Here is a 27,917-nt window from a genome sequence, read left to right on the forward strand (position 1 = left end):
GCCAGGCATGCAGAACAGGTTGTGGAGTGAATGAATGAGGAAAGCAGAGGAATGGAACTCGTCCAAGGCCACTCTGAGGTCAGTAACAGAGCTGAGACCAGAGCCCGGGTCTCTACTCCCTGTGTGCAGGGCCCTGCCCACCTCACCAGGTGACACCTTGGCCTGAGTTTTGCCCTCATGACATCCAGGAGGTGCTGGGAGCATAAACAGGATTGTGCTGTGACCTTGAGTAACTGGAAGGAAACCCAGCTGAGGGAAGACACCCAGGCTGCCCAGTGCATGGAGCTGGTATCTGTGTTCCTGATCCTCCGCCCGCTGTCCCCTTAGGGTCCTTGTAGCCAAGCATCCTGAGAGGCACCCTCTGGGCAAGCCCATCCCCCGAGTCCTCTCCTTCTCCAGGTCCTAAAAGCCATGTTGAGTTTCTGTCACTTCTGGGGCAGCCTTGAGAGGGGTGGTGACAGGCAGAACGGATGATAAACATGGCCGCATGCCTTCCCTACTCAGGCTGTATGGTGTTGAATGAAAACAGCACTCAGACAACAAGATGATCCCCTTTGGGCGAAAATAAGTCCATATTTATATGTGTGTATTCACATGAGGGCAAATCTAAAAAGAGAAACACCCAGCAAGTTAACAAAAGTGATCTCCAGGTAACAGAATCCTAGTGGGTTTCTTCTTTTGACTTTTAGCTTTTCCGAGGTTTCTAATTTCTCTATAATCATTAGGTATTACTTGTGGAGAGGCAGCATAGTGCAGGGTTTAAGAGTCGAATAGGGCTCGCATCCTAGCCCTCGTTCATTTTTAGCCGTGTGTGTGTGTGTGTTGGGCCGGGGGGGAGAGTGAGGCAGGTCACTTGACATCTTGAGCTTTAGGCTATTCATCTACACAATGAAGTGGAATTGAACATTAAGCGCCTGACTTATTACAGTGGAAAAACCTGGTGGACCCCAGCAGTGATAGACTTTAATAACACCAGTAATGGGGCAAACCCACCTGAAAAGCACACAGCACTGAGGTTCCTGGATCCAGTCTTGAGGAAACGTCAGACACATCAAATTGCGTGACATGCAGCAAGGCACCTGAACTGGATTTTCAAAACATGCCAATAGGATAAAAGAAGAGAAGAAAGAAAAAGTCTGGAAAAGTATTCTAGATTAAAGGGGACGAGAAAGGTGATCCTAGATTGGATTGTGAGTAGGATGGGGACGCTACGAAGGGCATTATTGAGACAGTTGAACAAATTTGCATATAGAGAGGACATTAGATGATAGTATAACAATGTTAAATTTCCTGAGTGTCATCACTGTATAAGGATGTTACAGGAAAATATTCTAAAGAGATATTTGCTGAAATAGTTAGGGGAAGAATACCATGATGAATATACCATGCTGTCTGCAACTAACTCTTCAATGGTTCAGAGATCAAGTCCATGTAGCAAAACTGAATTAAATACAATGCTCAGCACAGGGTGGATCTCAGCCCTGACAAGGCACTACTCCATCTGGCCTAGGGTCGCCTGTGCCCTATTTCCCTGAGATGCTCCTTGCCCTTCCACCGCCTCCCCTGAGTCCCCTTTCTCCTCTCCTATGGGCAGGCTCTGGGAGAACAACAGGAGTCAGGAAACAGCCATCTCCCCGAGATTCAAGGCTCCTCCAGACTCACGCTCCTAACAGCCTCCTTCCACCTCTGCCCACTCACCCTGGGCCTTCCTTATTACAGACACACGTGGGTTATCTTCCTCCTCCAATGTGCTTGCATAGTTCTCTCGGCTTAGAAAGCCATCCTTCCCTTTCCTGTCAGTAAAATCCCACTTATCCTTTAAAGAATGCCCACACGTGTGCTCAAAGGCCTACCTCTCTCCCAGCCCAAGAAAGAAGCATGCTTTCCTGGAATGGCTCTTGGGCTGTTAGCCCACTTTGTGATGCTAAGGTTAGTTGGTCACCTCCATGAGCCTGGGAGCTCCAGTTCACAGGGAACAGGTAGCAATCACCCGTGTCTGTAACATATCCTGAGCCATAGTACACTATCTGCATGTGTTTATTGCCCAAAGGGTTATGTGCCAGTATGAATCTACAAATCTGGTGCTATTTGGAGACATATATATATATATATATTTTTTTTTTTTTTTTCTTTTTGGCTGCATGGGGTCTTAGAGCCCATGGGATCTTTAGTTGTGGCATGCAGGATACTTTTTAGTTGCGGCATGTGGGAACTTTGATCTTTGTTGTGACACGTGAACTCTTAATTGCAGCTTGGGGGACCTAGTTCCCTGGTCAAAGACCAAACCTGAGCCCTCTGCACTGGGAGTGTGGAGTCTTAGTCACTGGATGACCAGGGAAGCCCCCTTGGAGACTAGTTAAAAATACACATTGGTATGTTCAAGTAATAGAATACTTATGCAGGTATCAAAAGAATGACTTGGATTGGTATGGAATAATCCCAGATGTAACAGGAAGTGAATGCAGTGAGCTACTTCTTTTTCACATAAGAATAAAAGTGTGTATCCTTATAGCAGCAAAGATCGCCTCAGGAAGAGGGGAAGCGGGGGCTGGGAGGACAGGGAGGGAGTGAGAGTTCTTGAGTTTGTGCCTTGCGTCTGTGAACCTGCTGCTGCTGCTAAGTCGCTTATGTGCGCCTAGGTGTGACAAATTGCGTGATTTAGATTTATAGCAGAGCAGCTCTCTCTGAGGGAGACTGAGGAAATCCTAGGAGCTGGGTGCTGAGGAAAACGGGAAGCAGGTGAGCGCTGCCCCTGGCTGGAGGAGGCGTCTGGCCTCTTGCCTGTGGCTCTTGCTAGAGGACCCAGACTGCGAGCCGCATGGCAGCAGAGAGGGGCAGCAGCCTCCCAGAATCCTCAGCGCCACAGGCACCTCTCACATGTTGGAGTGTCGTCCTCTGGGCCCTGCAGCGTCTCATGCCACCCTCTTCCACAGAAATGCCCTGCCTCCACTTTTCACATGCAGAGTCCTATTCAGCCTTCAGGGCCCCACCCAGTGCCTGTCTCTGTGCCAGTGATCCCCTTACCCCCTTATCGGAGGCCTCCCTCTTGCCATCTTGCTCACCAAGGCCCTCAGTGTTTGCTCCAAAGGCCTCAGGGCTGAGTGGGCCCAAGTAGGAGAGCAGGAGAAGGAGGGGAGGGCATTTAGAGGATTCTGGCCCCACTGGCCTTTCTCGGGCCCAAGGCCACCCGCTGCCCAAGCCCTTTGCTTGTTCCTGTGTTGGGCAGAGGACGGCCCACTCCAAGCCCACGCTCCCCTTTCATTACCTGAGGAGCAGTGGGAATGTCATGCCCCTTTGCACAGGGAGGGGTTCGGAACTTGAATATCACAGGATGCATGGTTAAAGGAATGGGCTTGCTTCCTTGGTGGCTCAGTGGTAAAGAATCCACCTGCAATGTAGGAGCTGCAGGAGACGCCGGTTCGATCTCTGGGTCTGGAAGATCCCCTGGAGAAGAGAATAGCTACCCACTCCAGTATCCTTGCCTGGAGAATTCCACGGACAGAGGAGCCTGTTGGGCTACAGTCCATGGGGGGTTGCTAAGAGTCGGATATGACTGAAGTGACTTATGTTGCAAGCACATGTTTAAAAGAAAGTTATTCTACCATTTGTTAAAAGGGTTAAAACAATAAGGAAGGAAGGCTTTATTCAGGAGTATTGTGATAAATGTCAAGACTTCACAATAGCAGGGAGAGATCAGGCTCAACTCTAGATACAGCAAACACACCGAGGCTTAGAGCCAACAAGCGGATGAGGGGTCAGTGGATGGAAAATGACTAAGAGGAGCCATCAAGGGTAGGGGCGATTCTTACTAAACCAACTTAATAGGACTCTTGCTGAAAGCAGGCAAGGTGGTCAGATATTGAGGGTGGGGGATTCTCACTAAAACTGGGCGAGGCAAGCCAAAGACAAGGCCCAAAGACAACACCTAGTTGAAAAGAGGAGCCTGTCTGAAGTTTGATCAAGGAGAGGGTGTTTGTCAAATGTTCTAAGATCTTGGGAAAATTCCCCCTTTTATAGTGAGGAAACAGGAGGCTCAGAGCAGTCATTTGGGCATTTTGCTTTGGTTTACCGCCCCGCCCCACCAGAGGCTCAGCCCTGAGACCCCTGCTGCCTCTGCCCCTGGCCCACATGCTGTGGGTGAAAGGGCCTGGGCTCCAGCCCCACTGTGACTGCTGACTCAGTGCTGAGTAACCCTGGTTTAGTCTGGCCCATCTCTGGGCCTCTCAGTGTGACCCAAGAACAAAGCCACCAGAGTCCTCTGGCCAAGCCCTGGGAGCTCAGGGGAGCCGGGTGGTCCAGGCCTGGGCTGGGCAAGGCAGTAATTAGCTGAGAGCTCCTCTGGAATGTTAAGTACCCAGCCCTGGAATGCAGCTCCTGCCGGCTGCAAATACCCCCCACCATCAGATAGGCCTCACAGTGAAGATAAAAATCAGGGTCGGCAGGCACAGGGATGCTGTCTTAAGACACCCTCCTCACCACCACCAGGCACACTTCTCAGGCTTCTCCCAGGGTTGGGGTTCCCTCCATCTTGGGGCTTGCTTGGAACAAGTCTTGCAGATGTGTTGTGTGTTGTCCGACTTTGAGATCCCATAGACTGCAGCACACCTTCCTTTCACTATCTCTCGGAGTTTGCTCAAACTCATGTCCATCAAGCTGGTGATGCCATCCAGCCGTCTCATCCTCTGTCATCCCCTTCTCCTCCTTCCCTCAATCTTTCCCAGCATCAGGGTCTTTTCTAGTGAGTTAGCTCTTTGCATCAGGCGGCCAAAGTATTGGAGCTTCAGCGTCAGTCCTTGCAATGAATATTCAGGGTTGATTTCTTTGGATTGACTGGTTTGATCTCCTTGCTGTCAAAGGGACTCTTAGATGTGGTAGGGGCTTCTAAGATGACCCCTGCCTCCTGGCACTAATGCCCCTATATAATCCCCTCTCCTTCCATGTGGGCTAGCCACAGGGAAGGCTTCTGACAAACCAAAGGCAGCAAAGTGATGGAACATCCCTTCTGATATGAGGTTACAAAAGGATCACGCCTTTCATCTGAGACACACTTTTGCTCTCTCTGTGGGAAGCCAGTTGCCATGTTGTGAGCTGCCCAACAGAGAGGCCCATGCAGCAGGGCTCTGGTCAACAGCCAGCAAGGCCAGCAAGGCACTGAGGTCTGCAGTCCAGCTACCCATGAGGCGCCAACTCCTGGCAACAAGCCCATCAGTGAGCTTGGTTGCAGACACATTCCCCAGGTGAGCTCAGATGACTGCAGGCCTGGCTGACAGCTTGACTGCAGCCTGTGAGGAGCCAGGCGGCAGAGGGCCAGCTAGACTCGGCCCAGGCTCCTGATCCATAGAAACTGGCTTGCCCAAGGTCACAGGGCCTTGGGACTGCCAGGTCCACGATTAGAACCAAGGTTTTCCAATTCTCAGCCCTGTGTGCAGGGCCCTAGGCCACTGGTTCTCAAACCTTAGTTTGTATCAGAATCATCTGGAGGGCTTGTGAAAACCCAGACAGCTGGATCCTACTCTCAGAGTTTCTGGTTCTGTAGGCCTGGGTGGGGCTGAGAATGTGAATTTCTGAAGTGTTTCAAGTGGCGCTGATATGGCTGGTGGAGGACCACCCTTCGAGAACCAGTGCTCTAGTGTGTCTCCCACATCACTCTCCTGATGGGTCCCCATACGCATAGACCAAGGGCAGTTTGCCACATCCCGAGTGCCTATCTGGGCACCATTTCTTCTGAGGGAGTGGGGTGTGGGTTGAAAGAACCCCAGAGGGCCGTGCCCTCTCTTGTTCATCTTTGCAGCTATTTCTGACCCGTAACACCCATAGACGCATATGACATTCCAGGACTTTATAAGGTAACATTTTTAGAAAAAACTAATTTCTTTTTATCTAAACCATACCCAAAGTATTTTGTTTTGTTCAAGTGAATTAAGTATTATATGCAGGAGTAGTTGTGTTAAGGAAACTACCATGAGGATGTCGATAGGAAGTGAGATCATTCTCAGCTGTGATGTTTTCCATTTCCATGTTTTGCCACTAGGGGCTGATTTTATCCATTATTGTATTTTATCTTTGGGGCACTAAAGTTTCTATCTATCTATCTTTATTTGACTTTAAAATACTTATTTATTTGGCTGCACCAGATCTTTGTTGTGGTATGTGGGATCAGGGATCTATCTATCCCTGATCAGGGATCAAACATGGGTCCCACCCATTGAGTCTTGGCCACTGGGCCACCAGGGAAGTCCCTAGAATGTCTATCTTGAAAGCTGATGCCTTGAATATTAGCTAATTGGTGGATCTGTTTTTATAGATATACATTCATATGTGGCAGAGAAGGCAATGGCACCCCACTCCAGTACTCTCGCCTGGAGAATCCCATGGACGGAGGAGCCTGGTGGGCTGCAGTCCATGGGGTCGCTACGAGTTGGACACGACTGAGCGACTTCACTTTCACTTTTCACTTTCATGCACTGGAGAAGGCAATGGCACCCCACTCCAGTGTTCTTGCCTGGAGAATCCCAGGGACGGGGGAGCCTGGTGGGCTGCCGTCTGTGGGGTCACACGGAGTCGGACACGACTGAAGCGACTTGGCATTCATGTGTGGATGTGGATTCAGACAGATACAGCTGCAGATATAGATGCTGATGAAGATGTAGCAGTGATGTTCCCTAAGGGGAAAGAACATGCTCCCTCCCTCCTTCCCCCTCCACCCAAGTGGGGGGAGGGGAGCCAACTTGGACACATCAACATATCAGAGCAGCAGGTGGAAGGGGTCTGAGTGCCTGGGCAAGCTCGTGGACTAGTATCACCGTTCCAGTCCTAGACAATCTGCCCCTAGGTCATCATAGGAGAGAGAAGTAAACTGTATTCTGCCATGGCTCTCATCCATCACACACACATTCAGACTACAAGCTCCTTAAGAGTAGGGCCAGAGATCCCTCTTTTGTCCCACAGCTCCCGGATCAGGGCCTAGCACATTTCATCTCTGGTTCTGCCCCTTAGTAGCAGATGACCCAGGGCAAATGACTTCCCTGGCCTCCTTCCTCTTCTACAAAATGGCTAAAAAACATTTTCATAAGATTCTAATCGAGCTTAGTGAGATGATGTGTGTGAAACACTTAGCCCTGTACACCTACTAGGAGATAAATAAATGGTGGATATTATCAGCTATAAGTGTTCAGAAATCAGATCATCCCCTCCCACCCTGTTTTTAAAAAATATTGATTTTTATTTCTTTCTTTGGCTGTGCCCAGTCTTAGTTGCAGCACATGGGATCTTTAGCTGCGGCATGTGAACTCTTAGTTGCAGTACGTAGGGTCTAGTTCCCTGACCAGGGATTGGTCCCCGGCCCCCTGCTTTGGGAACACGGAGTCTTAGCCATTGGTCCACCAGGGAAGTCCCCTCCCATCCTTCTTTGCTTCCCTCCCAAACCACTGCTCCCAACGTCCCTTAAGGTAACATCTAACCTCCCTGCCATGGCCCCTAAGACCCTTTACGATCTAATCCTGATCACCTCTCTAGTCTTACCACACATGTTGTGAACTCTATAGCCAGACAGCGTTGCTCTGGCATCGCGTCTTTTCCAGGGACTTGTCCTAAGGTTAGAGTGAAAGGTGAGAGATGTGCTAAGTCCAAATGACCCTTGGAAATTCCTTAAATGCCCATAGGTACAGTATCCAGACCTAGAACTTCTCAGTGAGAAAAGCCCAAAACAGGTTTCCTCCAGTGTAGGAAAAGGTGGCTATATCTTCACTTGAGCATCAGATAACATAGCTGGCTTATGTTTATGGGCCTCATGAGACCCAAAATATGTGTCTTTTATTAGTTTCCCATTCAAAATTAAACATTCATTGATTCTCCTTCTGTACTCCCAGTTCTTATAACATGCGCTGCCTCTTACCTCCAAGCCTTTGCACATGCTGTTCCTTCCACCACCCTACCCTTCCTGTCACCAGCTCCACTTGGCCTGGCCAATCCTCATTCCTCTTTCAAACCTCTGTGCAAGCGCCACTTCCTCAGGGAAGCCTTCCCTAACTACCCACCCCCCTCTTTTCTGGGCAAGCAGAGTACCCTGAAACTCCTCTGTTCTGTCCAGCACACCTCCCATTATACAGTCAGCCCTCCCCCTATCTATGGCGTGTCCATCTGCAATTCAATCAACCCTGAATGGAAAGTATTTGGGAAGAAAACCCAGAAAGTTCTAAAAAGCAAAACTTGAATTTGGTGCTGGCTGGGCAACTATTTACATAGCATTTACATTATATTTACAACTATTTACATGTCATTTACTCAGCATTGTGTTAGGTACTATAAGTAATCTAGAGATGACTTAAAGAATACAGGAGGATGGAGGAGGAAATGGCAGCCAGCTCCAGTATTCTTGCCTGGGAGATCCCATGGACAGAGGAGTCTGGCTGGCTACAGTCCGTGGGGTGGCAGAAGACTTCAGTTCAGTTCATTTCAGTCGCTCAGTCGTGTCCAACTCCTTGTGACCCCATGAATCGCAGCACACCAGGCCTCCCTGTCCATCACCAACTCCTGGAGTTCACTCAGACTCACGTCCATCGAGTCAGTGATGCCATCCAGCCATCTCATCCTCTGTTGTCCCCTTCTTCTCCTGCCCCCCAATCCCTCCCAGCATCAGAGTCTTTTCCAATGAGTCAACTCTTTGCATGAGGTGACCAAAGTACTGGAGTTTCAGCTTTAGCATCATTGTGACTAAACAACAATACCGGAAGATGCCGGTTTGTTATATGTAAATACTATCCTACCTTAAATAAGGCACTCAAGCACCTCTGGATTTCGGTAACAGCGGGGGTTCTGGAACCCACGCCCGGCCTCCCCACGGGTGCGATGATTGTACATTTCTGCATGACGGCTTGTGGGTCTTTCCTACCAAGTTCTTCCCTCTCTTCTCTTTAATGCTAGATCCCCGGCGCCTAGCACAGAATTTGGCGGACAAGTGGTGCCCACTACGCGCTCATGGAATGAACTGGCCCATGAGGGAACTGTGGCCGCGGTGAGGGATTCCTTTGCCTGCATCCGCCAGCATCCTGGGGAGGGCAGGAAGGGGCCAGGGAGCGCTGCGGGGGCCTCTCCGCCCCGTCGTCCTCCCAGACCCTTTCCCTGCCCAACAGGGCGCCACTGGCCTGTCCCACACCCTCTCTGCCGCCTGCCCAGTGACCTAATTATTGTTTTTGCTTCCAGCCCCGCGGAGGGGAAAACAGAAATTCCTGGTGGATGACACAGGCCCGGCGGCCGCCTGAGAGCCGAGCACGGGACCGGCTGGGCCGGCTTCGCCCGCCCTGAACCCGCCGCCCGCCCCGCCACCAGGGCCGCGGGAACCCGTCATCAGCCTAAGTACAGAGCGGGCGGCGGGGCGGGCGGCCGGGAAATTGCCGGTTCCCGCTGACCCGCGGGGCCTGCGGGCGCCCGGAGTCTGGGGGCCCGGGGCGGGCAGGCAGGGGGAGCCTGGGGGGCACGAGTGAGCATCCCGGCTGGGCTGGCGCGTCCTCACCGTCCGCCACCCGGCCGCCCCGGGAAGGGGAAGGATGGGGATCGCAGGGGCCGCGCTCGGGCCCCAGGGGGTGGCGGGAGGCGCCGGCGCGGGGGCGGGAGGGGAGGAATTCGGGCGGCTAGGCCCTGGGTGCGGCCCGGCGCGAGGCCAGGGCCCCGTGGCGCACAGCGCAACCCAGAGTGTGCAATGCGAGCGCTTGTGTGTGGGGGCGGGGTGTTGCCACCCCTTCCCTTTCTGGTCGCTAACTCCCACTCTTACAAGGAACTCGGCTCGCGGCCAGACTCATGGGGTCGTGCATTCCCACCCCGATGACTGCTTCATTTGCCGTGTGTCATCTGTGGGCCCTTGATGCTGGAGGGAGCCTCAGTTCCCCCATCTGTGAAATGGGTTAACAACTAGGGATGGCTGCGAGGTGCGCGGTTCCACCCTCTTCTCTCCGTCTAGCAGATAAGAGCTGCTCCACTTTCTTTCGATTATTAGGGGACAAAGCACTCGGTCTCTCAGAGCCTTCTCTCAACTAATAGGAATTGAACTCCTATCCTGTGCCAAGTGTGTCTTAGGCTTTGGGGTTATAATGATGAGCACGCGGGAGAAAATCTTACATTCTCAGAGGAGACAAACAACAAGTAAATAATACATGGATATTCACATCAGATAAGATAATCCTTCGGGTGGTGACAGGTGCTACTATAAGGGGCTTCAGAGGATGAGAAGAACTGCTCTGTTTAGGCTCAGTGGTCCTAGAACGAATGTCTTCGTGTGCAACTGCCCTCTGAGCTGAGATCTGAGTGAAGAGTGAGGTACTTATCTAGGGGAAGGCTTTTTGGATGAAGCCAACAGCGGGTACAAAGGCCGGGACTCCCCTACCCACTCCTTGTTGGCAGAATCCACCTCTCAGTTTCCTGGGCTCCCGAAGCATAAAGTCACTCCCTTTTGTCCCTCAGTCCTCAGGCAGGAAGCATAAAGAACAGATCTGGAGTCCGACAGACCTAGTTTGAAATCCTGGCTTCACGACTCACAGCTGTGTGACTTTGCATAAATCACTTAACGTCTCTGAACGGTAGTTCTTCCATCTGTCAAATGAGGAGAAAAATGGTGCGTTCTTTACAGGCTTGCGTGTGGGGTCAGTGAGGTAACCCTGACATGTGGCAAGCCCAGGCTTGGGCGTACCTATGTGCTTTGAATGAATGATCTGTGGAATCCCTAGAAAAACCTCAGTTTTCTTCATCTGAAAATTGGATCTTTCTCTGACTTGGGCTGGTCTTTTCCTGGTCTTGGTGGTAATGGGGAGATGTGGTAAAACTGTGAGCGGCGTGGGCAAACTCTTGGGGACAGTGCCGAGCTGCGGTCTGGTGTTGGTCACCTTCTGAGACTCAGAGCCTTGTTTTCAGAGAGAGAAGCCAACCACAGCTCCCCCACCCACATTATCCAAAGCGTACCCAGGCATTCAGTGGGGTTCAGAGAGGAAACCTCTAGCAAGTCTAGGTCAGAGCAAAGCTATGGCATTGGCAAAGTTTGTATCTGATGTCATCACCCTCTTCCCGTGGCTCCCTCTCCCTATATCCCTGGATAAATTTGTCCTTCCTTTGGGAAGAACAGAAGCTCAGTCATACCCGAGGGAAGATTTCAGTCTTTGGAGATCGTTCTCATTTGACATGTGGGAATCTGAAGCCCAGAGGAGCCAAGAGCTGGCTAGAGAACACACAGCAGTCCTGAGGTATGAGAACTCACACCAGCAGATGTTTGATCCAGAGTTGTTTTCTTTACATCACGGACAAATTCCACCCCTTTTACAGAATGAAGAAACTGAGGCCCAGGGTGGTAATATGAATCAGCAGAGGCTTCCCAGACCAGCAAGTGGCAGTGAGGAATGGAGAATATATTCCAGGCAGGAGTAGAAGGAGGTGGGAATTTTCCTGGACCCATCACATCATTCCCAGGCCCATCTGTTTTGAAGATAATCTTTCAGACTCCCTAAGGGAAAAGTCGTTTGGGGAGGTCTGTGGCCATTGGTTCCTCTTCTTACCCAGGAATCCTAAATTCCCCATCCTGAGGGGTCAGTCCAGCAGGTACCCAGGTACACACTGGCACCCTTGTCCTTCTGGCTCCATCGAGAGCCAGCTGTGATGGCTGGGTCCCGCAGTGCCTGGAGGCAACCGTGGTCAGCGTGGGCATCACCGCACCCTGCCCAGTGGCTCCAGACTGCTGCCGTGGCCTGCGGGAGCTTTATCTCAGAATGTAAACACGGCAGCTGCCTCTGACAACAAAAGCCCCTCCTGGCCTGCAGTTTTGCCACCAACTGCTCCAAGTGGTTGCTTTTCATTCCTTCATTCATTCGCTCAGGGCCTGTCAGGTGCCGAACGCTGTTCTGCATAGTCAAGGTAGACCAGTAAGCGAGACTGTGACCCCTGGGCCTCTGGAGGTCACATTCTAGGGTAGGGGACAGGCAATGCACAAATGTGCACAAAAATATTAGGGCAGATGGAGGTGAAAGGTGAGGGGTCAGTGAGGGATGGGGTGTTCTTTTTGATTGGGAAATGAAGCAGAGGCCCCAAAGACGTGGGGGAGGTGCCGCCTGGCTGTCTGAGGCAGGAGCAGTTCTGAAGGTGGGAGCTGAAGGCGGGAAGGCCAGTGAGGCAGGAGCCCGGCTGGCATTCTCGGGGCACAGCAAGGAAGGCAGTGTGGCTGGAGTGAGTGGGGTTGGGGAAGGATGAGGGACTGGGCTGCATTCCTTTTGGCTCTGAGTTGCCGCATTTCTTCTGTGTCTGCCTGGAATTGCAGCTGTACCCTCCAAAGGCGGCCCGGACATCCCAGGGGCTGATTACAGAGCAGGCTGTCTGAGCTGCCCCTTTGCTTCCCCTCTCTTTTGGCTCTCTCCACCCTTGCATCCCCTTCACCTGTTCTACAAAGCTGGATTAAAAGGAGTTTGGAGTCTGAAATCTCTGGATTCCAGACTAGGCTCCATGACTTAGTGATTGTGTGAGCTTGGTGAGTAAGTTAAACTCTCTGAACCTTGGCTTCTGTGTCTGTAAAATGGTCCTAAACATACACACTGCCTAAATAGCTATGAAAGCTAAGTGTCCACCCACCCCCTGACCCAGTGGGTGTGCTCCTAGGTACTGGGTCACCAAGAGAGGGGAATGTGCATACCCAAAAGGCACAGGGCAGGGTGATCCTGGGAGCTGGTTCCAATAGCCCTGAAATGGAATCAACTCTGGGGTCCATCCGCAGAAGCAAGGACAGCAACATAAAGAAACCATGGACAGACAGATGCAGCAATGTGAAAGATACTGACACGCTGTTGAGTGAGAGAAGCCAGGTGTAAAGAGTAAGTCTGTTATTCCATTAGTGAGAAGTTCAAGGACCGGTTAAGCTGATCTATGGTGAGAGAGGCTGTGATAGTGGTTATCCTTGGGGGCTGTGGACTGAAAGGGGGCTTGAGGGGAAGCTCTGGCGTGTTGGAACTTGTTTTGTCTTGGTCTGGTTGTCACATAGGTTTTTATTTGGGGACCGCCTTGTGTCTCCATGACTGCGTGCAGGCTTTCTCTAGTTGCAGCCAGCAGAGGCTCCTCGCTTGTTGTGGCGCTAGGGCTTCTCACTATGGTTGGGGCAGAGCAGGGGTTCTGGGAGCCCCAGCTTCCCTGGTGGCATACAGGCTTAGTTGCCCTGTGGCGTGTGGGATCTTTGCGGCCCAGGGACTGAACTGGTGTCCTGTGCATTGGCAGGTAGGTTCTTAACCACTGGACTACCAGGGAAGTCCCATCATGTGGGTTTACACGCATGTCAAAGTTCATTGAACTTGAGCTCCGTGAATGACTTGAGATTCATGTGTGTCGTCCTATGAATACTTCTATTAAAAGGTGGAACGTACACTCCCTGGAAAGCTGGCGAAGAGTAAAGGAGATGGAGAATGTAGTTGTGCCTGTCTCAGAACTGGCACCTGGGGACGTTCTCTGCTTCCCAGTACCACTCTGACAGGCAAGGACTGCCTTCCAGCACTGATGTCCTGCTCTGGCGGTGGGGGTGAGTTGCTTGTGTCCAACTCTTTGCAACCCTATGGACCATAGCCAGCCAAGCTTCTCTGGGATTTTCCCGGCAAGAACACTGGAGTGGGTTGCCATGCCCTCCTCTAGGGGATCTTCCTGGCCTAGGGATTGAACCCACATCTTCTGCATTGATAGGTGGATTCTTTACTGCTGAGTCACTAGGGAAGCCTGATGTCCTGCCATAGACCAAGCCTTAGCTAGGATCAGATGATGCTGTTAGAAATGAGGGATGAAAGGGGACTGGGTCCCCTTTCTCACTGATTTGCTTCATCATTAAATATGGTAACTCACTGTGGTGCTCAGATCCCCAGCCTGGTGTGCAACGAGGACCCTGAAGTGGGGAGCACTCGGCTTTCCTGGTGGGGGGCCAATGAGATGGCATTGAGAGTGACCCTTCTAATTGTAGATGGGCCAGATTCCTCAGAGAGAGCCTTGAGGACCCCAGGTTCACCCTGCAGTGGAGCGGCAGAGCCCCACTCCCACCTCTCATTGACCTGCATCCAAAATGCCCCCAGGATCAACTGGCTGGAGACAACTGTACCACTTCAATCCTGTTCCAAAGTCACTGTCCCAATCCCAGAGAGGGAAGTGGCATCTCCAAAGCCGCACAGGAAGTTTGCAGCAGAGCAATCAAGGCTGTGGGTGGATGGGAGAATGAGAGGCTCAGGGCTTGGGATGCCAGCCAAGCTTTTCCCTTACGCCCATGGGGGCACGGCTGGGGGTTGTGTTCCCCTTGATCTGAAGAAGGAGGGCAGCCATAGTTGTAACCAGGGAAATACCCGACATGACAGGGGCTTCTTTGCCAGGTACTTTGGAGGGTGAACCCAGCCCTTCAGCTCTCTAAGCTCTTCCAGGACAAGAGCTAGGGCTGTCTCGTTCACTGCTGGGCCCCAGTGCCTGGCACACACATGAGACAGTAGACGTTTGAGAGAAGAATAAATGAATGCATGAGGAAAGACTGCCATAGCAGGCATGTCGATGCCAGGGAGGGAAGGAAGGGCTTGTTCTGGTGCACGGGGGTGTGACTCTGTGTGTGTGTGTGTGTGTGTGTGTGTGTAGGGAGGGGTGATGCAGGGAGGGTGTGTGTGTGGGTGGAGGGGGTGATGCAGGGAGGGTGTGTGTGTGGGTGGGTGTGGGTGTGGAGGCGGTGATGCAGGGAAGGTGTGTGTGGGGGGGGGGAGGGGGTGATGCAGGGAGGGGGTGTGTGTGTGTGTGTATAGGGAGGGGGTGATGCAGGGAAGGTGTGTGTGTGGGGGGGAGGGGGTGATGCAGGGAGGGTGTGTATGTGTGTGTGTAGGGAGGGGGTGATGCAGGGAAGGTGTATGTGTGGGGGGAGGGAGGGATGCAGGGAAGGTGTGTGTGTGGGAGGAGGGAGGGATGCAGGGAAGGTGTGTGTGGGGGGGGAGGGGGTGATGCAGGGAGGGTGTGTATGTGTGTGTGTATAGGGAGGGGGTGATGCAGGGAGGGTGTGTGTGTGTGCACGCGTAGAGGGTCACCTGGGCTGAGCCTGTGTGGTTGCAGGGGTTTCAGAGGGAGCTGCTGTAGGTGGAGAAGGGCAGGAGGACTCTCTTCCAATCCTAACACCCCGAAAGTTGGGTCCTTCCTTAATGAGCCAGAGGCCCCTGTGAAGCTGTTGGGGCTGGGGCAGGGGAGGTCCCTGCATCCAGAAAAGGCAGCGCCTTGGTCCAAGATGCAGGAAACCTGGGTTCCCACCCTCCACTGCACTCCAAGCAGGCAAAACGGGAAGGGCAGTCCTCCTCCAGGGGAGCGGAGACAGCCCAGGCCTCTCCCTCTGGGCACGCTGGCCCTTGGACAGGGACTCTCCCTTGGGACTCCTCTCCCTGGGAGGCCCTGGAGGACCTGTAGCCCACCCCTTAGAGAGAGCCAAAGGTCTGCCCTGGGTCACTCAGAGAGGAGGAGCAGAGCAGAGACTGGCTTCGAGCCTGGGGTCTCCAGCTTCCACAGTCTACCATGTGTAAGGGCCTTATTCAGCATGGGCAGGTAGCCCCAGCCAGAGCCCCACACTCTCCTCAGTTAAACTGGGAGCCCAGTGTCCCCGTGTAGGAGCAGGGCCCCTCCTGCCGGGGCCTCTTCTCTGACAGTGCTTGCAGCCTGTACCTGCTCACCTGCCAGGCTCAGGACGAGGCGAGGGCCGCCTTCAGAGAAGCCTGCTCGCAGGGGCTTGGTTATGGTGTCTTCTGATGCCCAGGGCAGGGCCCGTGTCTCCTCCACCAGATCCAAGACTTATGGTCTCAGTTCTCTAGCCCTTGGGCACTGAATCTCACCCAAGGGAGCCCAGGGCTGGCTAGGACCGCTCACACACCTCCTACTGCAGGCCAGGCCCCTCTGTAGACCTGGGGTGCCGGCCTGGGTCAGGTCTGGCTGGGGTAGGTCTCCCAGCACCCTCTTCCTGGAAGCTTCTGTGGTCGTGTCTTATTTGTTCCTGTGTCATCCTAGACCCCAGCATAGAGTCGTGTTTTGTGATATTGAAAGAGGTGACTTGGGATGTCATTTGAGAGGCTCTAGGAAGAGATTCCAGGCCCTCCACTCCACCGTGCCCCTAACTCCCAGGAGTCAGAGTCTGGAATTCCACCGAGAGAGGCACATGCCTTGACATTCTCTTTATGAGAGTAAATCAGAGGATTGGTTTATTCTGCTCTTGGGCCCAGAGGCCTCAGGAACTTCTGAGAGCCAGACTGAAGATATGGGGGGAGAGGTCTGCTAGCCTGTTCTTCAGCCTCTGGAAGAGAAAAGCTGAGATCCCAGGGAGGGGTGGACCTCTGGAGACAGGCTTGGGCTGCAGGGGCCCTTGGGGCTGGCGGGAACAGCAGGGCCTGTCTGGGAGGGAGCCTCTGACAGACGCTTTATCAGGCTCTGTCGCCGGCGTTATCTGTGGCTTCTCAGCAGAGAAAGAGCCACGGTCCTCAGCCACCCTCAGACCACTCCAGGGCTGGAACAAAGCAGCCGAGTCAGCTGGCGGCCCCATGGCTCCACTGTTAGACCGTGGACTGTGCAGCCCTGGGGCCCACGTGGGGGTATTCAGGGGGGTGGCTGGCCTGGCCTGGCGACGGCCCGTCTGCTGGGACTCCTCCGCCAAGTCCCCACTGCCGCAGGGACCACCTCCCTGGAGCCTGTGTGCAGAATGGGGATGGGGCACCAGGTCACCCCAGCCCCTGCAGGGCTCAGCTGAAAATGTCAGCCACAAAGGACAGGACACAGGGCGGCCTGTCCAGGAACAAGGGCCAAGTGTTGGTGTGGGATGATGGCCGGGGCTGAGCTGGTCAAATGTTTACTTGGAATGGTTCCAAGTGGGCACCCTCCAGCCATGGGGGCAGCTGGCGTCTGGCATTGGGCCCTCCTCTACCCACCACCATGGGGCAAGACAAGAGTTCAGATCCATCCCAGATGGGCTTGAATCCAAAAGCGCTCAGAGGGGGCTGCCAGAATAGGCCTTGGCATTGTCACTCCCTCCTGGTCCCTACCCATTTTTGGGGAGCGAAATTGCTGGGAGGCCAGTTTCAATTGCTTTCCTTCTGGAAGCACCTGTTTCTCTGGCTTCCTGCAGGGCTGCCATGTATGGTTGAGCAGGCTGTGCACTGCAAAAGGACACCTTGCCCCTGAAGTAAATGGACCTGAAACCTTGCAACTGGGCGTGAGCTGCATCAGCCCAGAGGGTGCTTTGCTGCAACTGTCTGCTAGGAGGGGGCACCTTTGTGTGCTGAGCGTTGGAGACGTTAAGATGACAACGTGCTTCTCTTGGTAGGACTAGCTCTCAGTCTGTTACAGATAGGGTTGCCTGATATAATACAGGATGCCCAGTTGGATTTGAATTTCAGATAACAACAAATACTTTTTAAAAATGTATAATTGTGTCCTGTGCAGTTTTACGATGTGTGAGTGTCACGGGTGAATGCTCTCTGCATGCCTGCATGTACTGGGCCCTGTGGTCAGTCGCGCCTGACTCTTTGTAACCCCATGGACTGACTGTAGCCCACCAGGCTTCTCTGTCCATGGAATTTCCCAGGCAAGAATAATAGAGTGGGCTGCCATTTCCTCTTCCAGAGGATCTTCCCAACCCAGGGATCCAACTTGCATCTCCTGCATCGGCAGGCAGATTCTTCACCACGGTGCCACCTAGGATCCTCTCTGAAGTCTGGTTAAATCAGACCTTCCCTCCAATCTCCCTCGGCACGTAGGGCCCTCGGGGTCATGAAGGAGACTGTGGGAGGCTGAAGAGAGGCCAGTGTGGCTGGAGAGGAGCCGGAGAGGCAGCAGCGGGGAGATGGAGTGTGGACTCTGAGTGAGATGGGGCCACAGGAGGGTTTGAGCAGGGACCTCACGTTGTAACAGGCTCCCTCTGCTGGTGGTGTTGAGAATAGGCTGGAGGGGCCTGACCGAAGCAGGCTGGCCTGTGAGGAGATTGCATCCATGCAACGGCTGGCTGCGGGGCAGTGATTTTGGAGCTAGAGAGAAATGGCTGATTCTGGATGTAGGAGCTTTTTGTTACGGAAAATGTCAAACACAGAGAAGTAGCAAGGATTATGCAAGGAGCTCCCATGGCCCCATCACCCACTTTAACCATCATCAGCTCACAGCCAATTTTGTTTCATACAGACCTTTCACCCCTCTTGACAACTGGCTTATTTTGAAACAAATCCCAGATATCATGTTATTTCATCCATAAATATGTCAGTATATATCACTGAAAGATAAGGCCTGGGTATATTTTGAAGCAGGAACTACCAGGAATTTGCCCCCAGACCTCAAGCTATTAAGAGAGAGGAGGCCCCTGACCTCATGAAACCCATGGCTCAGCAGTCAGTTCCCTGGTCGTAGGACCATCTCTCCAAGGCCTTCTCGTGGTTTCCTCCTCAGGCCTCCTGTCTCCTGCCCTCCCGTCTGCATGCATTCCTAGAGCAATGCTCCTCAGGCTGGGGCCTGGGGGACGCTGGCATGGACTCACTTTTGGAAGTTCCTGCCTTCTCCCCAGACCTCACAGCAGCCCGAAGCCTCTACTCTCCTCTCTCTGATCTCTTGAGAACAGGACAGTGCTGTGTCTGCAACTGAGGTTCCCAAGGCCCTCACAGATGGTCACTCCCCACAAACTGAGGAAAGGTGGGCACCCCTGGTGAATGTGAGGGAAGTGCCGGAAAGTCACAGGGTGAGAGACAGACAGGCACACAGATTCAGACATCAAAACTCCTTGAAAGTTCAGGGAGGCGTTTTGCTCTCAGAAGGCCACCCCCTCCAGGAAGCACCGGGGCTTACCTCTAATGTGCCGGGAGACTTTGCAGGGGTTCCTTCCCCTCTCTGGGTCTGGTCATGCAGGGCTTCTGCCTTCTCCCCTCCTCTCAGATTTCTGCTTCCCCTAAGTCCTCCAGATGGGGGGAGTTGAGTGGCAAAGGCGGACATGGGCACAGGCTGCTGGGAACATGCTAACCTTGGACCCAGCCACCCACACTTTGAACTCTGTGATGCAGGCATAGTATCCCCACTTTCCAGAAGAGGAAAGTGAGGGGCAGAGAAATAGACACCCGACTAGGATCCCCTGGTTTGTGGCCAATACAACCAGGACTTGAGTCCAAGGCCAAATGCTCAGCATTGCTGCCCAGGTGCCCCCATGGTTTTTGAGGTCCCACCTCCAGGCAAAGCCCTCCTCAGTAGGCCGAGTTTCACCAGTGCGACCCAGATTCTAGCCACTCTGCCACCTCAGAACCTCCTGAAGGCTGTGCTCCTCTTAGCCTCCTCATGGTGACGCTGGGAGGCTGACTGACCTTCCTATTCCAGTCATCTTCACTCCCTGAGCCCTGCCGAGGGCTGGGCTTCATGGACACCGGATACACCAACATGTCTCTCTCCTTTCCTCATCACAGCAATTGAGTGGGGTATTGTGCCCATTTTACAGATGTGGAAACTGATGCCCAGAGAGGAGCAGTGACCTGCCTGAAGCCACACAGCCCCACTCTGGTGGAGATAGGCCTGAGACCAGAGTTCTCTGACTCCCTGCACTCCGTCCACTACACTGCCAGAAACTGGCTCAGAACACATAACCCAGTGCCGTTCGGTTGTCCTGGCTTCTGGCAGTCTTTTGTTTTCTTCCCCAAACAACTCCTTTGTCTTAGTTTCACCTAGGTAGTAACACTTGATCTTTCTAATAATTGTGGGAGAAAGGTATGATGATTGGTTTTTATAGGTGAAGTGCCACACATGTCTCCAGGGACATTGTGTTTCGAAACTTCCTGAAAAGTTCCCCAAAGCTTGAGTTACTCTCTAGAGCTGCCCACGGATGCTTACGTTCTTCTAGCTCCCCCTACAGCCTTTCAACAACATTGACTCACCCTGCAAAACTTTTCTGCAAAGTTTTCTTTCCCCTTTAAGTCAACACCTCCCACGGTTACCACATCTGGACCTTCTCCTCACAAGTTTGGACCCACCTTGTCCCTTCTTGCTCCCCATGTTCAACAGTGGTCAAAGCACTGTTGTCTTTTGTAACTCCATCTTCAAGAAACTAGGATTTGGTACAGACTTAAACTAGGGAGGCTGTCAAGCATGAGAATCACAAAAGCATGTCTGGGTTTCCATCAACCTGAGAGCTCTTTGTGGGCGAGATCTGCGTTCTCCAAACGGATTACACTAACAGTCTTTCAGGGAAGGGACGCTGTCTCCTCCCGAGTCCCCGAGCCCTGGATCAAGGCCCCTGTGGAGCAATGACGATGGCAGTGAGTGGGGAGAGGCGGCTCTGGGCTCGGCTCACCACCAAGCCTATGGGGAGCACTCCGTGTCTAATGCAGAAGGATGGAGCCTCTGTTTCCTGAGGTTCAGGCAGGACATAGGGAGGACGAGAAAGACCCAGTGGGGAGGCAGCTTTGGGTTCGCTCTGTGCACCCGCCTATCTCAGAACCCAGAGAAACTTGAACTTAGGCCACAGAGAGACTGAGTCCTCCCGAGTGAGCATGTTTTGGTTGAAGCTACTGTTCCTGGAGGCAGTAGCTGGGGACTGGGTGTTCACTGTGGGGAGGGGCAGGGTCTAGGGAGGGAGGGAGAGTAGAGGTCAGCTGATATCCAAGTCCCCGTGGTCTTGGGGCCTCCACCCGGGATGTCCCACTGCCCCCGATCACCCCGCTCAGGGCTCCCATAGGCCCCCCAGCCCCTCACACAGGCACATTCCTGCTCTCACCCACTCTTTCTGGACTCTCTCTGCCCACTCATCCACCCAACTTTCAATCAACATTCAATTGATCATCTACCAAGTGCCAGGTTTTTGTTTGTTGGGGGCAGAATTTACTGAGGTACAATTTACATATTGTAAACTCGTCCCTTTTTATTGTGTGAGGTTTGACAAATGTTCAACAGTGGTGTAAACACCGCCATAGTCAAGCTGTTGAATGTTTCCATCAGTGTTTCCATCAGTATTTCCTCCCTGCTCCTTTGTCACCAGCACTTCCTCCTCCTCCCAGCCCCTGATCTGTTTTCTGTCCCTATAGTTTTGCCTTTTCCAGAATGCCATGGAAATGGAATCACACGGCAGGCAACGTTTTGAATCTGGCTTCTTTCACTCAGCATAAAAGCTTATGGGAGTCATTTGAGCTCTTCCGTGCATTTGTACTTGGCTCCTTGTTTATTGCCTAGTGAGTTTTATTTCCGTGTCAATTGCATAGATTGAGAGTTGGATAGGTGTAGGTAATTCACTGGGGCTTCCTCAGTAGCTCGACAGTAAAGAATCGGCCTGAGAGGCAAGAGAGGCAGAAGATTCAGGTTTGATCCCTGGATTGGGAAGATCCTTTGGAGAAGGAAATGACAACCCACTCCAGTATTCCTGCCTGGAAAATCGCATGGACAGAGGAGCCTGGCGGGCTACAGTCCACGGGGTCATGAAGAATCGGACACGACTGAAGTGACAGAGCTCACAGGCGATTTATGTATCTGTTCATCGGTTAATGAACATTTGGATTGTGTCCAGTGTTTGGCAATTATGAATAACGCCTCTGCAAACGCTCATGTGTAGGTTTTTGTGCAAAAAGGAATTTTCATTTTTCTGGGGACGATACCTCGAAGTGGGAGTACTGAGTCATAAGTGTATGTTCAGCGTGATAGGAGTCTGCCAAACTGCATGGCTGTACTATTTTCAAAATAATAATAACCTTCTAAAGTCTAAACTCTAACTTGAACATCTTGACAAATGCCAGCAGGAATTCTGTTCCTAACTGAAAGCATCTCTTTTTTGGGCAAATGTAAGTTTTCATGGGGTCACAGAGAGTTGGACACGACTGAGCGACTGAACTGAAGTTTCCATTTCTCTAGGTAAGTATCCAAAAGTGGGACCGTCGGATCGTGTGTGGATTAAGTTTGTCATAAGAAGCTTCCAGACTACACTACCACTAGTAATGGACAAGTTTCAATTGTTCCACATCCTTACCAAGTGCCAGGTTGTTTTTTTTTTGAATGTTTCATTATGAAAATTTCCAACATCTAAGAAAGTAGAAAGAACAGTACTTCACTGAACCTCCACTTACTCATCAGCAGCCTTTAGCAACTACCTCCTTATCAGCCTTGGGTCGTGTTTCCTCACCCCACCCACCATGACCTAATTATTTTTGAAGCAAATCCCAGATGTCATACCATTTTATTCATAAATATTCAATGTTACCTTTCCATGGTACCGTTATCACATCTAGAACACGCCATTATCCCAATTAATATATATCCAGTCAGGGCTCACATTTTCCTGAGTGTCTCCTGAATGTCATACTTTTCTTTTTTTTTTTTTGCAACTTGGGTGTTTGAATCAGGATGCAGATAAGGTCTGCACTTTGTGATTGGTTCATATGTCTTTAAATTACTTTGCTAGAAAGTCAGTTGAGATAGTTCTTCTCTTTGTGGTTATGTCACTAATTCAATGTATAGATTTATTTGCTTCATTTTACTTTCGGCTTTTATGAATTCATTTAAAATTTTATTTATGGTTACAAAGTCTATCATACAGAATATATTTACAAAGGTATAACTTTCATTTGCACCCTCCTCAACCCATCCCCCCTTCCTCTAATTATTAATTTGAAAAAAATTATGCTTTATCCTTCAGTTAGGTTCAGTTCAGTTGCTCAGTCACATCTGACTCTTTGTGACCCCATGGACTGCAGCATACCAGGCTTCCCTGTCCATCACTAACTCCCAAAGCTTGCTCAAACTTATGTCCATCAAGCCAGTGATGCCATCCAACCATCTCATCCCCTGTCATCCCCTTCTTCTCCTGCCTTCAACCTTTTCCATCATCAGGGTCTTTCCCAGTGAGTCAGTTCTCTGCATCAGGTGGCCAAAGTATTGAGCTTCAGCTTCCACATCACTCCTTCTAATGAATATTCAGGACTGATTTCCTTTATGATTGACTGGTTTGATCTCCTTGCAGTCTCTCAAGAGTCTTCTCCAACACCACAGTTCAAAAGCATCAGTTCTTCGGCGCTCAGCTGTCTTTATGGTCCAACTCTCACATTCATACATGACTACGGGAAAAACTATAGCTTTGACTAGACGGACCTTTGTCAACAAAGTAATGTCTCCGCTTTTGAATATGCTATCTAGGTTGGTCATAACTTTTCTTCCAAGGAGCAAGCGTCTTTTAATTTCATGGCTGCAGTCACCAGCTGCTGTGATTTTGGAGCCCAAGAAAATACAGTTTCTCACTGTTTCCCCATCTATTTGCCATGAAGTGGTGGGACCGCATGCCATGATCTTCATTTTTTGGATGTTGCATTTTAAACCAGCTTTTTCACTCTCCTCTTTCACTTTCATCAAAAGGCTCTTTAGTTCCTCTTCACTTTCTGCCGTAAGTGTGGTGTCATCTGCGTATCTGAGCTTTATCCTTCCATTGATTTATATACGTGTACACACATATGTGTGTATATGTATATAAAATACGTCGATATACACACATATTCACATCCCTCCCTTGTTTTGTTAGTTAACTGTGAATACACAGCCATACTCTCCCCTACCTTGTTTGATTCACGTTACACCTTGCCCTGTAATATCTCCCACAGTGGTCTGTTGAGAGCTCCTCTTTTCTTTATCATCAGAGTCCTCCTTTGTGTTGATAACCACAGTCCCCTGCTTATGAACATTTCCCTTCTTTCTAGTCCTTTGCTGTTACAAATAGAGTTGTAGTAAAAAGCCCTGTACTTCCATCTTTCAGCGTACTAGTTGGAGTATATTCCCAGCAGCGGAATTCCCAAGTCACAGCTTGAACATAAATGGTGGTTTTGCTAGCTTTTGTCCAGTTCCCCTGCAATGGGATTGTACCATTTTGCATTCCCGTCAGCAGCACAGGGCTTGTTTCCCCGTAGCTTCCGCAGCAGAATGTGTTGGCAAACTTTCAGATTTTGCCAGTCTGATAGGTAGGAAACGGTATCTCTGAGTCATTTTGATTTGCATTTCTTTTACTTGATTGAGGTTGATCATCGTTTCATATGACTAAGGGCCATTTGCATTTCTTTTTCTGTGAACTGTCTGACAATATTTTTAGCCCATTTTTCTAGGAGGTTGTTGGTTTATTCTTTCTCTACTTTCAGAGGCTCTTTATAAATAATAGACATTAATCCCTTGAAATTTATAAATTAATATAAATTAATTACAGGACTTCCCTGTAGCTCAAATGGTAAAGAATATGCCTGCAATGCAGGAGACCAGAGTTCGATCCCTAGGTTGGGAAGATCCTCTGGAGAAGGGAACGGCAATCCACTCTGGTATTCTTGCCTGGTGAATTCCATGGACAGAGAAGCCTGGTGGGCTACAGTCCATGGGGTCACAAAGAGCTGGACACGACTGAGCAACTAACACACACAATCCCTTGAAAAGACCCTGATGCTGGGAAACACCAAGGGCAGGAGGAGAAGGGAGCAACAGAGGACAAGATGGTTGGATGGCATCATCCACTCAATGGACATGAGTTTGAGCAAACTCGGGAGATAGTGAAAGGCAGGAGAGCCTGGCATGCTGCAGCCCGTGGGGTCACAAAGAGCTGGCCATGACAGAGTGACTGAACAACGATCCCGTGTCTGTGATAAAGGTTCAGGTGTTTTCTGCACTTGGCCAGTGGTCTCATTTGTTCATTCATTCACTCATCAGTCTCAAGCCACTGGATGCTGGGGACGCAGCGGTTGTGAACAGAGTGGCTCTGAGTGGGTCCACTGCCTTGGGACACCCGAGCCAGAACCCTGGGCGGATCCCAGCCGGTCCTTTCCCGGGCTGTCCCTTCTGCCTCCTGACCTTTCTCCTGCCACACAGTGACCACCCTTCCTGAGTTCTGCCTGCTCAGGCCCTCAGACCCCCCAGTCTGCACTCAGTGGGAGTCAGAATGGAACCGATCACCTGCCTCCCCTGACATGTCTGATACCTGCTGAGTGAGCGAGTGAAGAAAGACAAGTCAGTGAGTGGCTCTTAGGAGAATGGGAGGCTCTCAGTCCAGGAAGCCAAGAGCTGCAGTTCTTGTCCCTATTTCACTTCTTCCTGGAGTAGCGGTGGTGTGTGCTGGCCCAGGGGATACCTCTTTCTCAGTCTTAATCCTGTTGACTTTCTTTCTTTCTTCCTGTTAATATTTGTTTGGCTGTGCCAGGCCTTATTTGCGCCACACAGGATCATTAGTTGTGGCATGCAAACTCTTAGTTGCAGCGTGTGGGGTCTAGTTCCCTGACCAGGGATCCACCCCGGGCCCCCTGAATTGGGAACAGGAGTCTTGGCCCCTGGACCATCAGGGAACTCCTCCTGTTGACTTTCACATGGAAGTTTCTGAGCTATCTGCTCAGGTCCAGCTGCTGAGGTAGCCACTCCTTCCTCCCTCCCCTTGACCACATCGCCCTGCTCTCTAAGCCTCCGTTTCCTTACATGTAAGACGAGGAAGGCTTCTACAACCCTTCTGCCTGGGGTGCGTTAAGCCCAGTCTGGGCACTTTCTTTACTGGGATGCTGGAGGCGCCCTCTGGTGGCCAATATTGGCCATGCAGCCCAGAAATGGACTTGGCAACCTGCGTGGCCCCGAGTGGGTTTGTGTGTGTGGGTAAGTGTCCCTTTGTATTGAAATGATACATAGGGGATGTGTGACAGGCTCATGATACATACACTTCAGAGCTTTACTAGATCTCTGATGAAAATGCAGAGAGAGAGGTGAGACCATTTAAAGGAAATGCAAAAGCTGGCAAAAACTTTCTGGCATCTGGTGGGGACACCTAGGATTGCAGAATGCCTTGGGGCATCTATCTCACTCACACACATTGAGAACACTACTCCTGTGCTCAAAATCTCATCCTTGTTCCTCTGTAGAACAAGGTAGATATCAAACTCCTGACCAAGGGTATTTAGGGCCTTCAGAAGCTGATCCCTGCTTGTTACCGATGGCCCCATGGCCCCATTTTCCACTCCTGTCCTTCTTTCCTGCCCTACTCCCATCTCCTAGTCTCTGCTCATGCTGGTTCTTCCCCCCAGAGTGTCCTACCTTCACCATCTTTCAAGACTTGGCTAAATGCAACCTCCTCTAGGAAGAACTCCTGGGTTTTTCCATTTGGGTCTGAGCTCTCTTTCCACTGAACTCCCCAGTAACTACATCTGTCTCCTGGTATACAGACAATTAGTGTTTATCTAGGTAACTCGGGTTGAAGATGTCCAGTTGACTAGCCCCTCCTGTAGGATTGATGTCGGCTCCTTATCTGAGTCCTTCTAAACACTGAAACCTCCCATTAGCATACAAGCTGCAGGGCCCTGACTCCCATCCTGTCTTCCATCTCCTCTGAGCGCTTGGCTTTAGCCGGAAGAGTCTTCTCTTGTGGAAGGAGGTCTGGTGGTAGAGGAGAAAGATGTGAGCCTTGGGCCAGACTCCTGTTGGACCCTGCCCTTCAGAAGGCAGATGGCTGCCCAGCGCACAGGCTCTAGCTGCTGAACTGTGTGTGGGAGGCTCATCTCTGGGTGCCCAGAATAAAGCATCAGATCCGTGTCAGTGCTCGGCTCTTTCCTTCAAGGACAGGAATCATAACTGCAGTAATTGAAGGCAGATTCTTTACTGTCTGAACCACCAGGGAAGCCCAAGGTGTTCATTCCTCAGGCGTGTCTGACTCTTTGTGACACTATGGACTGTAGTCTACCAGGCTCCTCTGTCCAGGGAATTCTCCAGGCAAGAATGCTGGAATGGCAGCCATTCCCGTCTCTGGGGGATCTTCTCGACCCAGGGATTGAAGCCGGGTCTCCCACATTGCAGGCAGATTCTTTACTGTCTGAGCCATCAGGGAAGCCCCCGGCACTAATATCCCTGATTAACTGTAGAAGCCTGCTTTTGTCAGCTTGTTGTGCTAACATGGAACTCTCATATAATCCACTTGTAGATGAGGAAACAGAGGACCAGAGAGGCTAAGTGACTTGCTCAAGGTCACAGAACTCTGATTATGAATGCTCAGTCTCTGATTTCCAGGTACCTCCAAATCCTGGCAGTTCTGGAATACTCTGCTGTCACTGTGTCTTGCACATAGTAGGTACCTGATGAATTCCTGGGTAATAAAATACAGACATAATGTCTGTATAACTATCCCTTTCTGCTAGTCTTCCAGTCTGCCTCAGGCCCACATGTCCGCCTCCGTGTGTGGGAAGAGCCCCAGAACTCAGATTGTCCAACAGGCGCATGGCTCTGGGGCTGAAGGGGTAGTGATGCCTGGGTCCCAGGAGAAGTGAATTCCCTGCATCTGGGTTTTAGGGGGAATAGGCCCTGGGCTTGGGATGCACTGGTACCTGCTGGCCCACTTGATGTGCTGGAAAGCTGTGTGTGCTGGGCTGGGGCGGGGCGGGGAGGGTGGGGGGGGGGGAGCCTCTCTCTCAGTTTTAATACTACTGACTATCAAACTGAAGTTTGAGAGCCGTCTGCTTCATGTCTAGCTGTTGAGGTGGTCTTCCCTCCCCTTGACCACATCATCCTCTTCGCTGAGCCTCAGTTTTCCTACGTGTAAAACGGTCTTTAAGGCCCAGAGTGGAGCTGCTGAAGCCACCAGTCAGTTATGTTCCCCAGGGAGAAATCTGAAAGGCCCCTTATCACGGCCACTGTTCTGGCCTCCCAGATCCTCCTGTCCCCAACCTGGCCTGGAGGATGGCCCCAGGGGCCTCAGCTGGAGGGAAGGAGAATTGGAAACCCAGGAGAGAAGCTGATTGGCCCAACCCGGGTTGGTGTCTTCTTCTGGCCCAATCAGCTATGGCCAGGGGGTGGAGCCACATGCCGTCTATTCAGCAGGGCCTTGGAGCCTGCTTTCTGAACTGCAGGTGCCCATCGTGGCTTGAGCGCACTGGCAGGGCAGGTGAGGGAGTGCAGGGTGTTGGTGGCATTCTCTTGCTGAC

The sequence above is a fragment of the Budorcas taxicolor genome, chromosome 10 (assembly GCF_023091745.1).
Source record: "Budorcas taxicolor isolate Tak-1 chromosome 10, Takin1.1, whole genome shotgun sequence".
NCBI lineage: Eukaryota > Metazoa > Chordata > Mammalia > Artiodactyla > Bovidae > Budorcas > Budorcas taxicolor.